Source organism: Triturus cristatus, chromosome 12, assembly GCF_964204655.1.
Source record: "Triturus cristatus chromosome 12, aTriCri1.1, whole genome shotgun sequence".
NCBI classification, from domain to species: Eukaryota; Metazoa; Chordata; class Amphibia; order Caudata; family Salamandridae; genus Triturus; species Triturus cristatus.
In genome coordinates, this window is record NC_140595.1 from 76,759,783 (window position 1) to 76,778,245 (window position 18,463).

At 43.8% G+C, this 18,463-nt stretch overlaps 1 protein-coding gene across 2 annotated transcripts in view; it reads right to left on the reverse strand.

The window, feature by feature from the left end:
- The window catches only part of MARCHF2 (membrane associated ring-CH-type finger 2), a 58,555-nt gene extending 41,948 nt beyond the window's left edge, over positions 1 to 16,607 (reverse strand). The window contains exon 1 of one of the 2 annotated variants that reach the window (XM_085636857.1): positions 16,433 to 16,607. The gene's annotated coding sequence lies outside the window, so the exon portion shown is untranslated. Of the gene's footprint in view, positions 1 to 16,241 lie in introns of both variants that reach the window. The other variant, XM_085636858.1, reaches the window with a different exon arrangement.
- Positions 16,608 to 18,463: the final 1,856 nt, after the last annotated feature.

Sequence of the window (18,463 nt, forward strand, 5' to 3'; positions counted from 1 at the left end):
GAGGACTGTGGTTCTTTTAGAAGGCTTACGATCAGTAAATTCTGGATCGTGATGAGGATGCTTATGCGTAGTGTTCTAATGTGAGGATGGTTGATGATTCTTGGGATGATAAGGTAAGGATTGAGAAAAGCCTTTATGCCTCCCTGCTTCATTTGCTGTTTTCCGATCTACTTTCAATGTTGGCTATGTTTTAATGCTTTGCCTCCGTCTAAGGGGTTTTACAAACCTAGAGTTCAAAGCATTAATACTTTACATAACCAGAGCCTCGAGTACGTTTCTTTCTACAGCAGAATGACATCTCATTGGTTGACTTTTACTGTGTCGCAGTCTAACACTTCACAAATAAGAAACCAATAGTGTTCTAGACATCCTATAATAGGCTAATTAAAATTCCAGGAGTGTGTGTGCCTGTTACCCAGCCCCACTGCCCCCTGACACCAGCATGGAATGCTATAGTATATTAGAACCATATGCAGACTGCTTCAGAACTCGGAATAGAGATAGATAGGTTTTATTTTTGATGCCTATCATATAAAGCTCAGAGGTAACTTCTTAGGAGGCATGAGGCATTTACACACTTTAGCGCAAGCCTCCCAGAGGTAACACTTTTTTTGGACCAGGCCGCCAACCGCTTGGATTCTCTTTTAGCCGGAGCCGAAGGGAAGTTGCCAGCTGAGAATTTGGAGGATGAAGAAACCTGTATGACCAAGCTTTCGTGGGTAGGGTGCTCAGAGAGAACATGGGGGTCACTCAGTGGTGGTCTATATCTTCCTGCTATGGTCTTGATAACAGCTGGAGTAGGCAATGACTTCACCAAAGCGGAGAGGACAGGATCTAGTAGGGCTTTAATGAAAAGAAGCGGGCGTTCTGCTAACTGGTGTGTAGTGTATAGGACTTCTGATAAAATGTTTGCTTTGGTCATTACTTTTGAAAATCAGCCATTCGTGCAAATGTTCACATATGAAAACGTCACCAATTTATAATTTGCCTACTCATTTTCATTATTTTCGGGTCCTCTCTAACCAGGTGCAGCCTCCTACCACAAGGTACAACATTGGAATTACCTCTACTACCTATAAAGACCAAGGTAAACTATAGCCCCTCAATAACAAAAAACAACAACAAAAACAGAAATACTATCACTTTGAAAATTCTTTGTGGTTTCTACCGACTTGCAGCATGAGGTGGAAATGGGTGTGAAACCCATGGGTGAACTCGGAATACTATATATTTATGAAAACTAGACAAAATTCGGAATTCTGCATGGGATTATTTATTTTGCAGATTGCCCATAATTTTCTCAAATTAACTGCGGGGATAAAAAAAATATAATGAAAATAAGTAGTAATGTACCATTAGGTCGGACAGTCTTGACTTCCTTCAGTACCATCCCCCGCTAACGGAGCTCCACAGAGCCAATCAACCATGGGGGATAAAATGGGGAAAGACACTGATTAGGCACAGGTGTAGCTTATTCAAAATACATCGAACACACAGATACGATGAAGAGTTTCGTTTGCTTTCACCTCCTTAAGTTTAGCAGGCAATGTTCTTCCGCTCAGTCTGCAGACCTCAGTCTATGTCAGTCTCTAGTACCACTCTAGGCCATGCAGTTAACTACAGTTTGGATTTGGATTTCAGTTGATGCAGGATGGACATGTGCAGTTGCCCTGCACAAGAGGCTCTTACACCTTAGGCGTTAAGGGTGCGCATCGCTCTGAACTTAAATGCTTGGAAACTTTAGGGTGGTGGCTCTCATCTTTGGCAGTAGAAGCCATCCGAACCTCGATGCTGACAGGACGATGGATTGAAAGGTACGGTCTCCAGGCATGCCCTGGGCAAGTGGACTTCTTTAGCAAATTGAACCTCCAGACTAATCAGGAATTGCATCTCGGAAACAAAGAGTTCTGACTACAATATTGGCCGTACTATCTGTAAGCCTCAAAGCAGACTGCCAGTCTCACAGGATGCTTGTCACTTTTTGGAAGTGTATGTAGGGAATCTGCCTTTTCTGCGTGTTCACCCTGACTTTTCGCCTTTCACTGGACCATATAATTTTACTGGCTTTAGAACTCTGGGCACTTTACCCCTGATAACATGTAGTAAAGTGCTTGTACTTCCTCTTTAACAATGGTTAAATTGGCTTATTACAGATTGACACATTTAACTAGCCTAAAAGTCCCTAGTATATCGACTAAGAAGTGCACTCAAGGCAGGGAAGTTAAACACCACAAAGGACTGCAGTATCTATTGTGCCATCCACTACAGTGGCAGTGCAAACTCGGCTTCAGGTTTACACTGGGTTGTCTCACTGTTGCAGTGAAAACATTCACTGCGAACCGATAAAATAAATCCTTTACGACAGTTAAAAACCTCTGTTTAAGTATTAGTAAGTCACCCTTTTGTAAGCCTTGTAGCCCACAAGGTAGGATGTATAATATTTAAACGTAGGACAAGTAGAATGTTACTTTACCAAGCTGTGACAGGGACAAGGAGCCAAAAGCTATTTTGACTGTGGCAGGTGCACCTATGTCCCAGACTACCAGGACCATTTACTATCATTGGTGCATTGTGCTTTTGTAAGGTTATTTCTACATATAAATGTATACATCAGTTTCCCCTTATTAGATTTGTGTCAGCCTGTTTATTAAAGTTTACTGTTTTTCTAATTCTGTTTAGAGTTTTTACTGTTTTGCATTTTGACGCTGTTAGTAATTCGGCACAGCATGAATACTTTACATATTGCCCTAAGCTAAGCTTGTCTGCTCCGTCCACATCAACCAGGGGGTTGAGCTCAGGTTAATTTTGTGACTTGGAGGGTTCATCCTAACAAGGCTATTTGTTTCTATTGTAATGACTATATGAAGTGGACAATCACCCAACTTAAATAATAATTCAATATTGTACACAATTCACAGCAAAAACCTCTCAAGGAGATCCAGGGAACTAAAACCTACATGAGTTGTGACTGGATTCGCTCTCTCATAGTCGTATGTTTATCTACCAGATATGATGCCCTGGGCTTCTCTTCCTTGATCGTCTTGCCTTCTGCAAGGTCAGGCACACTTATGGGCTTTGGTCAGACCCTCAGCTCCTCCAGCAAAAAAGTGCAGGCTTCAATGTATGTACCTGACATCTAGGAGACTGGGGGCCATCCAGACCCCAGCCCTTGTCACACAGCAGCTCTTTGAGAACTCTCCGGAGCATTCCTTAACTTGGATGATGAAAAACTTGGAACTAAAATAAAGCGATTTGGATCCAAATTTTATACATAATTTTCAGAGTGGGATTGTCTAACGTTTAACAGCCGGTGTGTGTTGTTTCCTTTTTCAAATGTAACTTTCGGTTATTTTTCAGACACCGCCTTTAACAAGATGATGACTCTGTCAGGAGGTACAAAAGGGGGTGGTGATGGACGGAGCATCAGAACCAATCAAACACTCACACCCAGTAAACAGATCTGGGTTTAATCCATCACCGTTCTTTAGCCCACTCTGCCACCCCAGTTCAGACATGGCCATATGCAAATCAGTCTGACCCTGTGCCTCATGGGAACAGTCCAGCCCGAACTGCGAAGCCATGCCTTCCCTGGACCGGAAACAAGCTTCCTAGGACCGGTTTCTGGCATTTCAGCCGTCTTCAGCCAGGCTTGCTTGAATCCAGTGGCAAAGTGAGCAAGGGACTCACGTCGGAGCATACCCTGCCAACTTATGGCGAACAAAGCGGTACAAAAGGGGGTGGTGATGGACGGAGCATCAGAACCAATCAAACACTCACACCCAGTAAACAGATCTGGGTTTAATCCATCACCGTTCTTTAGCCCACTCTGCCACCCCAGTTCAGACATGGCCATATGCAAATCAGTCTGACCCTGTGCCTCATGGGAACAGTCCAGCCCGAACTGCGAAGCCATGCCTTCCATGGACCGGAAACAAGCTTCCTAGGACCGGTTTCTGGCATTTCAGCCGTCTTCAGCCAGGCTTGCTTGAATCCAGTGGCAAAGTGAGCAAGGGACTCACGTCTGAGCATACCCTGCCAACTTATGGCGAACAAAGCGGTACAAAAGGGGGTGGTGATGGACGGAGCATCAGAACCAATCAAACACTCACACCCAGTAAACAGATCTGGGTTTAATCCATCACCGTTCTTTAGCCCACTCTGCCACCCCAGTTCAGACATGGCCATATGCAAATCAGTCTGACCCTGTGCCTCATGGGAACAGTCCAGCCCGAACTGCGAAGCCATGCCTTCCCTGGACCGGAAACAAGCTTCCTAGGACCGGTTTCTGGCATGTCAGCCGTCTTCAGCCAGGCTTGCTTGAATCCAGTGGCAAAGTGAGCAAGGGACTCACGTCTGAGCATACCCTGCCAACTTATGGCGAACAAAGCGGTACAAAAGGGGGTGGTGATGGACGGAGCAGGATTCAGGCAAGCCGGGCCGACGAAGGCTGTGATGCCAGAAACCGGTCCCCGGAAGCTTGTTTCCTTCCCAGTATAAGAATTGGCTTGGTAGTTTGGTTTGCCCTGTTCCCATCATGCACTGGGACAGGTACAGACTAATTTGCATGTAGCCAGGTTCTGAGCTGGGATGGTGCAGTGAGCTAAAAAACGGTGATGGATTAAAACCATGATCTCTTGACTTTGTAAGAGTATTCTGCATCATTCAGAAACTCTGTCCATCACCACCCCCTTTTTCCCAAATCGATTTTATACACACTCAGTGTGGGAGGATATGCTCAGACGTGAGTCCCTTGCTCATTGCACCATCAGGATTCAGGCAAGCCGGGCCGACGAAGGCTGTGATACCAGAAACCGGTCCCCGGAAGCTTGTTTCCTTCCCAGTATAAGAATTGGCTTGGTAGTTTGGTTTGCCCTGTTCCCATCATGCACTGGGACAGGTACAGACTAATTTGCATGTAGCCAGGTTCTGAGCTGGGATGGTGCAGTGAGCTAAAAAACGGTGATGGATTAAAACCATGATCTCTTGACTTGGTAAGAGTATTCTGCATCATTCAGAAACTCTGTCCATCACCACCCCCTTTTTCCCAAATCTGTCAGGAGGTAGCATAGATACTGGTATCACACAAGAGTATCCAATACAAGGGCACAATGAAGCGGTATGCCTCTACACCTTGATGTCATTAACCTTCCCAGAAGGCAGTAATCAGGGACAGACAAAAGGACAGACTCTGCCTAGAAACGTCCTCACCATGAACAGAACCTACAGCCACCGCTCCTAACCCCACGTATTTATCAAATGGCATCACTCAAATAGAACTAATCAGCAGCCCTTGCTAACAAGGCCCCCATTTAATTTCTAATAGAAGCTTGTCTCCATGATCCCTCACTTAAGTGCCTTGGCCTACACAAACCAGCCACATGAAAGCAGCCTATACACTTGCACTGTCTGTGGAAAATGTGTCTACCCTCTATCTGTGCCATGCTAAACCCAGGACCATCACAAATAGATTGTGCTGGTAGTACTCAGACTTTTGCCACACACTGAGTGAGAATTTCACCATACAAGGGCTACACATTCATTACACACACACACACCAATGTATACTAGGGCAAGCTCTGGGGTTCACATTAAAAGAGAAGTTGACACAGAAGGGGTCAGCAGACCACATCATCTTTGACACAGAGACAAAATATCTGGTCACACTAATGATTCACACAACTAAAAACGATCCCACCACCGCTCTGTGACTTACTAAGGGAATGGACCTTAGTCCTAAATCCACTATGAGGGTATGCTTTGTGTGGCCGTCTAGGTCACAGACCGGGTTCCGAACCTTGCATTACCAAGGCTAGGCCAATGCCTCCGCATAAAAGGCTAGATTAGTGTGACACACGCCAAAGAAAAAGTTAGGATACAAGTTTCATGTGCATATGGACACTCATGGGTACAAGCCCTTTTACCATACAGGGAACATTCTCCTCCCAACAAACAATATTAGTACTTAACCCATTCAAATGCCATCAATGCAAGACACAAACCTTTGTATCCCTAATTTAAAACATGTAGTAGGCCAGCTCAAGTGCTGACAAAACAAGAAGGCTGCTTTACTAGATAAAGTTCCATTCACTAAACAATATGTTTGTAGTAAATATCTATGCTATCCCAACAGAGCTGGGCAGCAACATACAATACGTTCTGCTGTTTCGTTTTTTATATTGACATAATCTACAACCACCAAATCTCAACTGACTGAATCTGAAGGACAAGAGGTGCATTTGAAGAAGGGTAGGCCTATTGGGTGAAGCCATTGATTCTAGCAAATACAATCAGACGGCATGAAATTAACATGCTTTTTCTGATCATCACAAAAATTAAATTCCCAAAGAATTCCAATGGCTCAAGTTACCAACTTTGTTCCCTATGCAACAAAAGAAGCACAAACATCAATTGGGATCCTAGCAATCACATTCAATGTGGACCATTCTTATGGAGGAGGTTGTGGTGCAGTTTACTAAAATCCTCAGGTGTGTGTTAAAAAACACTAGTTGGCCCAGAAAGGATACGTTTAGAGAAATGTTTTCCCTAATCCTTTTTTGACATTACATTGTTAGGCCCCTAGTAACTAGTCAACAAAAGACAACCTTGGGATGGTTTGGATATAATCAAAAAAGAATGGGACACCCAGTCTCAAACCCTAGACTTAGTTTATTTTGTACAAACCAAACAGAAATTAATAGAAAAGGTACGATTGGTTTTACTAAAAATATATATATATTTTTTTAAATTAAGGTCAAAACCTACAAACCTAAAACAGATTACATCGCTTCCAAGAACATAACTTGCTTTTGAGCCTTTTAACTAGCTTTAACACTTAAACTATTATGTTGGGTACATCCTATCACAGATGTACTAATCACCTCCATTCTGCACATCAAGCTGATAGATTCAAACGGCCAGTGCTATATATAAACCAATTAAAGCAATAGCTCAATCCATAGGTTGAGGTGATAACCAACAATTATGTTTCAAAAGGTGATCTCGCAGGACTATTCTAAAGTCATGTAACTCTTTCCTAGGGGGGGGGTCTACAGATCTCATTGAAATCTAGCCAAGTAAGAAAACGTGTCATGTCGTTAAATACGTTTAAATCGGGTGTCCTTAAACAAAAAGGAAATATCTAATGTGTGCCAGAAACAAAGGAACTTGAAAAAGATTAGCATGTGCATGTTTTGGTACCAAAAGAGATGTCCCCACAGAGGGTTGCCCTAACTGTAGTAAACAAATGTACCAGGTATGTGTTCAAAGAAAGGTGCTGCTTAGCAAAGCAGACCAAATCTCGACCGTTATAATCCTACACCTACCTATGCTGATTCACCTCACCCTCCTCGGGCCTAGTAAACCAGACATCTGGTATTATTTTGCATGGTATGTTTAGATATTTGATTTGCATAATGCCGTAGTGCCAGTAGTAAAGCCTCACATCATAAGAATATGTAGGCTACAAACACAAAATGTTTTGAGGAAACAAAAGTGTCCCTGGCTGTAAGTGAACCCCACTCCACAAACACCACAGGGCCTGGTAACATCAAGCAAAAACATCAGATCCACGATGTGCATGCTACATGCTGCTCCTTCCACAGTAAAATGATAACTGTTATCAAAGTATTCTGGGCAAAACTGCTACTATAAACAGAAAATCCCAAATTACTACAAAATCCAAGTCTTGTGTTTCCACTAACAAATCCTGCAGGTCCTGCTTTAGTTTTCACCCAAGAGCATTAGAATGTCCTCAACGGAACTTTGTGATTTGCAGGTCTGCTTTTTCGTCTGACAATTTATTTTGTCAGCCCTTCTAATATTTCTTGTCATTTCTATTTTAGAAATATGGACCGCCTTCACACAGAGCACAGCAAAATTTCTGCAGTACATATTTTTCCATACTCGGAGATTAAAACCAGTAGGCAAATAGAAGTACCAAAGTTGTGGGTTTCCTTCTCTGAAATTATTACAGGACTTACCTTCTTGGGACTCAAACATGGTCGGATGCGAGGGCTGTGATGCCTATCACAATACGCAAATTGCAAGGCAAAGTGCGGTATTCAGCAAAAGATAGTGTTCAGATGTGTTGTGCTTTTAAAGAGTATGATTTGTAGTACACAACCTGCAGACTACTACTACTGGTATATGGCCTGCATAACAACACTGAATAGTCTTGGGTAAAAGGCAAGTTGGGTCAATGGGACAGCAATGTGCAAAACATATTTAAATTATAGTGGTGGGTGGGTGTATGTACCATAGTAAACATTCTAGTACTGTCTACATTATTACAGAGAGATGCAGCGTATATATATATATATATATATATATATATATATATATATACATACATACAAACACATACACACACACACCCATATATATAGCGATAAACAGAATGGAGAAAGAAATGTGTGCATGTTATCACAGTACTGGCTATATAACAATGTGTAAACATAAGCTTTGGATAAAGTTTTTAGTTTTAATAGTTCATAAGGATTATACAAAGTAAATCATGCTGCGATCATGGGTAAACTGAAACAATTGTGAATATCAACATAGAATGATAATAGTTGTTCATACTATAGGAGGAACTGTATTTGTTAGTTAAAACATGTAATTATCTGGGTATTACTTTTGATTACGAGTTGAGATGGGATGATTTCTTGAATATAACAACACAGTCGTTGGCTGCAGTAAATGAGGCCATTTTTAGGTCTCGCCTGGCGTAGACTACGCAGACATGCGCAGTCTCGCTGGCAAGATTTAATGAGTTAGGGTAGATTCCTCTAGTGGGCTTTAAGCTCCGCCCCTCTTTTCCATTGGCTGGCGCCACCGCTTATGCTAAACGGTGGCCAGCCATTGGAAGAGCGTCTAGTGATGTACACTTCTCTCTTTTAAAGCCGTCCCAGTTGGACTGGCTTGGTTGCTTTACGTTTGTAGTAAAGGCTTTTCTTATCTTTATGGGGCCATGTGTTTCAAACATATGGCCCCATAAAGACAAGAGATCGGCTGCAGCGCGGTCCTCTATCACTTTTGGGACCGCGTTGCTCTGCCTTGTTCTTGTTTCCTCAAATAATTATTCATAGATTAAACTATATATAGTCAGATCTAACTTTTGTGGTATGTATGACCTTAAGTGTTCTCCCTAAACATATATCACCTTTTCGCGTTCTGTGTCTGAAAATGTTAGGTATTACTCTAGGAGGCACAAAAGTTATATTTGAAAATACTTAGTAACGAGTGTGTGGCTTTATGAAATAAATAAAAAACAACTTCCCTTAAGAAGTGATAATGGTCGTCTTTGAAGGACTTTTGAAGCCCAGTTCGTTATTATTGCTCATCATTCCCCTAAAGTGGGCAAACTGCAAATCAATCGAAGATGGCAACGGAGTTAGTAGATGGTAGCGGAACGTTTGTAGTGACATCAGTTCCGGCTGCGCCCCTGGCACGTTGCTTAAGAAACCCAGTGCGCTACGGCGGTCTCTTTCCCGGCGCGCAGGCAGCCATGGCGGATCTAAAAGGTGAGGATCTGTCCGGCGTGACTGAGAGGGGGCTGGCAAGTGTAAGATGGTGATTCCGAAAGGGTACACCGTTTCGCAGGGAGATGATGGAGTGTTCGCTTGAGGATCATTATGAACCAGTCTGATGTGCTAGAGTCTCGGTAGCTTTTATGCTGTTGGCTGCCACAAGTTTCATTCTTCTCAAATGGACGACTTGAGGGAGCTGTGCCTAACTAGTGATAATATGCGGTTTCAAACGTTGTCAGTGGTGTTTGCATGGCGTACTAGTAGTAGTCTTTCAAATCGACAGTAGCGAAATGTTAAAGGACTCAAGATGTGTCATCTGAGAGGGATACTTCAAAGTTCGTTATGGTGGAATACTGTTTTTACTTTTATAGACCCCTCCCTTAAAGAACTAGCATCTGTATGGAAGAAAAAAGAAAAATTTCATTTGCGCCGCGGATGAGATTAGTCATTGTCGTGCATGGGACCATCTCATTGTTCATGGTCCGATAATGTCCTTCGTTCTTTACTTTTCATGGTTCCTGTTGTGGTGCACCCCGTCCACGGGTCAGAGTAATTTTTCATTACTACAAAAAGCTGAGATTTTACTTCCTACTGACTTTACACCTTTTTTTAGTGTTACAGGTGTGGAGGGGGGGGGGGGGGGGGGGGGAGGGGGTTCCCCGACTTTTTCCAGGTAGGAGAACGCTGTATAGAAACGTTGTTCGTGAGTAGGCAGAACTGCATTGGTTATTTAGCAAATTAGCAATACTGCTAGCCTTTATTGGCGTACTTCTATTTAATAGCAGCTCTGCTGAATTGAAGGCTGTGCAAAGAATTAACTTATAGGGAAGGTTCCAAGTTGCTTCATAACACGTTGTCTTATTCTGTGTAGCTGCGGCTGCTGGCATCACAGTTCTGCAGCACCAACGTTTTCCGCACAGGTTTGCCACATCTACAGTGTATTTGGCAGATTTCAACTGAAACAAGCATTAACAATGCAATGGGACTCGCCTTTTATTAAGTTAAAGCCATTTGCATTGCTATATAACATCATTAGCAAAGCAAATGGCTTTAACTTAATCAAAGGCGAGACCTATTGCATTTTCAATGCTTGTTAAATTTGCGTCTAAATTAGGCCATAAACCCAATAAAGAAAATGTTACAGCTACGCAAAAGTATCCCTGTGGGAACCTATGAGGCAGGAGTTTGGTGTTGGGGGTATGTAAACCCGGGGAGAAGTCAAAGGGTGGAAAATAGTTTCTTAGACTATTTTAAATTCCAAATAGTACAGCAAGTTATATATGTCATAATGAATTAGGCATGAATTTTGTGGAGGATACTATAAATATGGCTCCCTTACTCTTACTACCCTGGAGTAAAATCTAGCAACCTTCTTGAGGTTAATTGCGAAGGACTGTGTTGCCCTTGATAAAATGATCAGGATTCCCTGGTTAAACTACGTAAAACAATCTTTTGTCTAATTGGGTATACCAGAATATTTCTATACCCTAGATCTTATTAAAGCAAGCTCGAAATACAACATAAGAATTTGGGGGGGGGGGGATTTTTCTATTAGCATTTGATATTAAGAACATTTACACAAATACATATACAGTAGGCATCCTGGGCATTTGCCCGGATAAGATGGCAAATTTGTTCCACATGTCATCACACCCTGGGTACTTGACATGAGTGTTGCATTCATGGCGCATCATGTCGATCTATCACGCATAAAACAGATTATAAATTGCATATTGACAAAGATAATCTCGCCCAAGACAACTGAGCACTTGCCCTTGATCACTATTAAAGTAGACATTACTATATTTCGACGTATTGCGTTGATTCATGGCTGCCTTATCTATAGTAACTTAACCTCTTCCATGCTCATGACGTCTCCCGGCCGTCATGAGTCACGATGGCGTGTGCGGACGACGGCCGGGAGACGTCATGACCACGCCCGCGATTGGAATGCCAGCACTGCGGTAGCGCTGCGGCGGAATTTGCGCCGCAGCGAAGAGGCTAATAGAATAATACAGAACTTTCGGCAGTCACTGGCGGTAGCGGTACAATACAATAGCATTTGCAACATTTAGACGTACCCAAGCATATGTTAGCAGCTGCCCCCCTCCCACCCACTTTCAGAGAGGTGTGGCCCCACTACATTCTGAATAGAGAGGGATGATGTTGTATCCAGTACCAGGCAGCGTAGATCTAAGACAACTAATTGAAGTAGGCATGGATCAAAAGGTGCGCCAGTTGTGTCCCACCGAGCACCAACAAGAAGGGAATGCAGCTGGGGTATGTGGCTCTACTCCCGAGGTCCCCACTCCGACAGTCGATCCGTCCATCTTTTAGCCACCATCACCATCAGACAAGGGGAGTCTTCAACGGCTGCACCTGCTGTGTGTGGGTCACTATCCGGGGTAAGTCTCCTGTGCACCAGGTCGGCTGATCAGTCGCCTGTAATCTCTCTAGCATAGTACCCATGTCTCCAAGTCTCAGTCAGCATTTTCGTCTGTGCGAACGGAGCGTAGACAGCATTCCTCTGCTACCCCCTAGTCACAAATTTCTACCTTCCATTGAACCAAACCAGGGGCCGCAGACAGTTTCCAGTGTATAGCGATACGGCACCTCGCCGACACCAACTCCAGTGAAGCAAATTTGTACTGCATACGGGACTTTGATTTTGGGGCCGGTAAAACGCCTAAAAGGCAGTGCTTGATCAATATTTCGACTGGGAGTCTTGTTGCGTATCGCAACAATTCCAGGATCTCAGTCAGAAAATTGTTTATTAAGCGAAGGGGTAACATACATGTGGCTCATGTGGAAAGTACGAGGACAGTAGTGCAACACAATGCTCTGATCACTACCCCAAGTGTTGAGTCACATCTATTGTGGATTAGATTCTCATAGCACAGTTTCTACCTTACCTGTCTTCGATTAAGTATGGTGCACTTTCTTTTAGTGTTCCCGCAACAAGGCATCTGGCTTTTAAATCTTCCAGAATGCCGTTGCGATAATACTTCTGTGCAGAGCTTCATGCATTTTATGTTGTTTTGTGACTTATATAAGAGTCTGAGCTCACAGTTTATCCTGATTTTTTGCACAGCAGAGATTAGAAATTACATAGTAGGTTTGGTACGCCTACAGAGTCTAGAGTCACAAGCTACTTGTTACGTAGTTATAAATTATGTGGCGCTCTAGCAATCAGGAGAAGCTACTGAATGTTTTAATAAAACAGCAGTATTTAACAGTATGTTTCACTGCACTTTAGAGACCTTGTGACAGATGATAGGTCTCAAAGGGTCACTTCAGGACGCTTACCGAAGAGATCTCATTTGTTATTCAGGATTTGTTAATTTATATAATGTAATTCTGTTTCTATTGTATAAATTTTAAGCATTTGTTGTATGTTTATCTATGTGCTTTTATGGCTCCAAGCCGAATAAAGAAACTTGACTGACAACACTTGTTTTACATTCTTAGTACATATGAATCGATATTTCACTTCTGTTTGTCAAAGTTTTAGTCCCACTGCTCTTAAAACGTATATTTCATTTATGAAAACTTCTGACATTTATATTATTATAAATCACCTTAAAAAGGGACTCTGTAAGCATGGTCGGCATTAGTGTGCCCTCGTCGGACATAATGGCATCCTCTATTTTATTAGTACAATCATGGTCTTATTATTAAAAAGAGATTACAAAAAAAATTCTCAATTCTTGGGCATTAACATTATTTCTTAACTCGTTTTGCAGAAAAATGCGAAGAGACGCCAACAAAGATCTTCCGGAGACGATCTATCATGTCCCTTTACTGTGACTTAGGGATTTGTGGTAGCTTAAATTTAACGACCTGATCAGGAATATATAGTGCTTTAAATGGGCCGGTACTGAGTAGCGGCGCTTTTTATTTTTACCAAGCCGAGTACCGGCACTTCTCCACAGTCAAGGAGAGTACCGGTACTCAGGTTCTGACTGATAACGTTGGCACCGACTGGTGCCAGAGGGCCAGCTGAGTGACGATTTTTTGGCAGCATGTTGGCCGTGATGTCTGTATTATTTAGTTGTGACAGCCAATTGGAGGCCTGCCACTGGGTGGTCTTGTTAGTGTTTGCCGAGGAAGAACGCAGGTACAAAGGGCCATTTTCACCAAGTGGCCTCCCAGTGGGGTCTGATTGTCTTTCTCCTCTCTCACTTTCACCTGCAAATGCCCCCCGCCCGCCTGCTGGGACATTGAGTCCATGATGGGCTGGGATGAGGTGGCGGTCTCCCTTGTGCCCAGGTGAGGTGGGAGGAGGTCAACTGACTTTTTCTTTGGAGGCCAGTATTGTTCTTCCCCTGACCACGACCCAGCTGGCCTCAGCATATGCTCGGGACCTGGCAGTGCTCACTGCCTGACACTGCAAGCTCTCGGGCCGTGGGGCTTTCTGCTGATGGGAGAGGAGGGAACATGGGGGATAGGTGAAGAGTGAGGGGGAAGGAGCAGAGAGTTTAAAGTACGGAAATATAGAGAGGCTGAAGAGGTAAGCGCAGATATGGATATGCAGTGCTTTAAATGGGCCGGTACTCACCGGTACTGAGTACCGGCACTTCTCCGTGTTCTCCCATTGAGTACCGGGACTTCTCCTTGTGTTAAGAGAGTACCGGTACTCCTAGTGGCATGCTGTGGTCAGTCTCTGGGTTATGGGCGCTTGACACTTAATGTTGAGTGGATTCCGGCGCTAGGTTGCGGCTGCAGCCCTACACTCAGAGCAGGTATTTGTTAAGATAGCGCTTTAGGCGGAGAGAAATTTGGCGCCCTTGCTAATAGAGACTGAAATGAGGCAGCAGGGGGTCCTTTTTGAGTTGACTGGTCAGTCCCTGGATGAGCAGTGACTGCCCCCTGAACACAAACGCCTCGGGACCTCCCCAGCTCACCTAAATCACCGATAGATTAGCTGCCTCACGGTGATGGGTCTGTTGGTGCGTGTATCAGCAGGGGTGAGACGGTGAAAGGAGCGCGAAGAAAGGGGCAATGAGGTGTTAAAACAGGCCGGCCCTGCTCACACCCTGACAGCTCAACAGGACAGGAAGACACCTGTGGTTTTCTAAGCTAGAGCTCTCGACATTGGAACTGTCGCACTGTCAGCTATAGGGAAAGTTTGCAGATCCATTGAAGTGCCTTAAAAAAAAAAGTCTGCATTCGCGTAAAACTTCTGCTTCTCACGTTAATGCCCTCGGGCTAAGTTCACGCTATATATAATTACAAAAAACACCAATTACACCCTGCAGCTATGGGCAGAACTTGGGCAAAGGCACTTTGAACATTGAAGAAGAAAATGCTGATAGTGTACAAGGCTGCCTTGAAGCCACGCCCCCCAGACACGCCCATTCCAGGCTCACCCCAATCAATTTGGTGAGTACCGGCACTTCTCTTTTTCCATTTAAAGCACTGTGGATATGTGAGGGATCCAGACAAGTTACAGAAAGGTAGAGAGGCGCGGAGAGGGCAGATTAGAAATAGAAAGCGTGATGGTAGAGCGAGTGATAGGATACAAATACTATAGGGCACATAATTAGCTACAAACAGGAGAATGGTGAGTGTGGAAGGGATCGCGAGGTTTGAGATGTGAAGTCAGTGTATGTTTGAGAGGAACAGAATCGGGACGTATTTGAAAAGAAATGCGAGGAATGCTTGTTCATGTGTGTGTACTCTTGTATATATACAAGCAAGTAGGAACATTAGAATTATTATTTTAAGAAGCTGTAAATATTACAAAACAAGGTAACATGAACATTTGGCGTTTGGCCTTCATTTTGTGTAACGAGTTAACACATTTTGTTAAGATTGATACATTTCTCATGTTTTGTTATGTCCCGCAACCGATGTAAGTGGCAGAGTCTCTCTCGCCCTAAGCACATTGATTATTAGCCTGAACGTGCTAAAAGTACTGTTGATGGCATGGCACATTCAGGGTTTTAGCTATTAATCTGCACATATGGAAAGTTTGAGACCACTATCCAGGAAATGCAAGGGCAAAATGAATACTCAATAGAAGTGTTTTTGTATTATGTCTCGCTCCGCCTCTAACCCCGCCCAATATCCACGCCTCTAGCTCAATTTAATGAGTACTTGCACTTATTTTTTACCATTTAAAGCACTGGGAATATATATATCCTTATATCAAGTCAAGCTTTCAAAAAGGTCTCTTCCAATTAAATAAGATTTCATACCGTACTATTGCACACTAAGGCAATAAAATACCCTCATTCTTCTGATTAGATGCTTCCCATTTCTACGTAAAACAACTAGTATTTATAGTAATGACTAAGAAAAGGTTTGTATAAAACGTGATCATTAAATAAAACCATGTACTAGTTGTGCGGATTTATCGATTTGCGTGATGTTTTAAAAGTCGGACACTTACTCGTTACAACATCGACTGCATGATATGAAGAAATCTGGGATTGTTACACTTTTCCAAAATAAATATATCAGAGCGAAAAAAATCTAGAGCTCTCATTGGACGATTCTCTGAGGCCCAATGTTGACAACAACTGGACTAAATAGCATTACGTTTCAGCTCGAAGTATCACCTGGCTGGGCACCCAGACGCCAATGACAGCAACAGTGTAAGTGACAGCGGCGCACGCTGACACCAGCACGCTGTCATCTCACACCTGAGCCTGAGTGCGCAGGAAATGACGCAAGGATGCTCCGAACTTGACATCCCGCTTATTTTCTTACCGTCAGTAGGCGAGCCATACTTCCCTTGGTGATTGCCACCCGCGGTGCGCGCGCCTCAATGCGCGTGCCGTGGAGGTTGTCAGCTCGTGCCGCCCCAGGGCGCATCTTTCGCCATGGGAGGCGGAGCCGTTCTGTGACGCATTACAGCTACAGCAGTGGGGAGTGGCAGGTCCGGGTGGAGCCCCACTTACCTATCCGCTCCCGCCCTTCTCCTCACCGTCCGGCCCCCTCCTGCCTTCAGTACGGCGGCTCCATGGTGCAGACTGCCCTCGGTTGTGGTCAGCCTCAGCTGTCACAAGCACCAGCGTAACAGGCGCAGCCACGCGACCAGCGGCGCAGGCTACGTAAAGAGGGCAGACCATTGTGAGCAGCAGATGGGAAGGGGCGGGCGGGTGCCTGATGGACCCTGATGGCATCCAATGAGAAAGACACAATCCTTATCCCGGCCAATCCCGAGGCATGTAGGTGAAGTGGGCTCGGTTGTCTGCAGAGGGACGCGTCTATTTTTTGTAACAATGACGTCATTGTGTATGCTGGGAGGGAGGGTTTGTCGCTGGCACGGTTTTGCAGACAGGATGCTGTATATCATATTTCGAGGGCAGATGCTCTACTGTGAATGGAGTGCGCTTCGTGGCTGGCAGCGAATGGGAATGGATGCGAATAAGAGTGGTTAGAGAGATGTGGCTGACATATTGTGACTGGCGAGACCGTTGAATAGTGTTAAATATTGGATGAGCTGTCAGGCGACCGAAATGGCTACAGTTGGTCTTGACCGCGAGCCTGGAAGGAGAGACGAGTGTGTATGGCAGATTGCAGTGATATGCTCACAATTGATAATCAGGGGGTTTGCTTTACATTTTATTAATGACCGCTTTCTGATGGGCGGAGGGGGGCTAGAGGTGAAGGACATATTGCGACTTGAAAACTAGCAAATTAAGACTACAGCAGCCCAATTTGTAATTTTGCTAAGTGGCCTGACCTATCGTCACGGAATTATGCGGCAGGTCGACTAAATTATGTAGCATAACTTGACACATTTTTTGATAGAATTACTTCATTATTTTGTAATTTTTACACATGGTAATACTGTCTGGGCAAAGATTTCACCTAATAGTACCAGTTTAAAAAACAAATACTGAAATAATAAACTGAACAGGCCCGGTTCCAGGAATTTTCATCTGGATGCGCCAAGGGTTCATTCGGGTGGACTTAATTTTGGAGGTACCCTGCAAGCCCTATATTTACATCAGATCTTCCAAACAGGCATACAGTGAATTTAGAGTTATTTGAGAGTAAGAGCTGATATCTATACTCAGGGCTTTAAGTGGGATGAAAAAACGGGGGGGGGGGGGGGTCTCTCAAAGGGGCGTGGCCAATGTAATTAAGGGTGTGGTTTAAAAAAGCAAGCTAAAAATCTGTGCTTAGGATAGTGTGCCACCCGACTTGTATTTTGCTGTTTCTGTCATTGCATCCAGATATATGATACAACAAGTAACATACCTACAACAAGTCAGGACTATTAGATTTGTCAATGGTTGTTAGTTGCATAAGATGAATAAGCAGCAACTATGGCTTGTATATAATATTGAAAAAGCTTCTACTTAAAGCCCTGGTGACACCACGACAATGTTGCTGCTCCTGAGTTTCAAACAGAGAAGGGAAATCCAGAGAGAAAATGACTCTCTTTAAAGACTTTCCCTTCCCCTACAACACTCACCTGGCTCATGCCGTAACTTCTCCACTAGTGAGAAGTGAGCACGCGCACATCGATGTGCCTGCTGTCACTGCAGAACGGAAAAAAAACGGACTGCCTGTGCCAGGGCACAAAACAGAGCAAGCTAGAGACCCGTTCCGAGGCCCCCTTTAAAAAACTGCCGGTGCTCAGCACCGGTGAAACCCGGCCCACTTAAAGCCCTGTCTATCTCATCAGCCACAACCCTTATAATTTCCAACAGGCCAGGCTTCAACACAAGCACCAGGATTCTAGGAAGATTGTTCTAGTAGCTCAAGCTTAAGGAGGAACCCGTTACCACACCTAAGTAAGCCTTTACATTTTTCACTAGCAGACTGGCTACTTACTCCTTGTAATGTGTCCAAAACATATTTCTTTGCACACAGTGAACTTTGTAACTCTTTATTTTCATGTCATACTTTTGTGGTGTACTTTCATTAATAAAAAGGTTTGAAAAAACAGCAACACATTTTGGAAAAAAGAAAGAAGT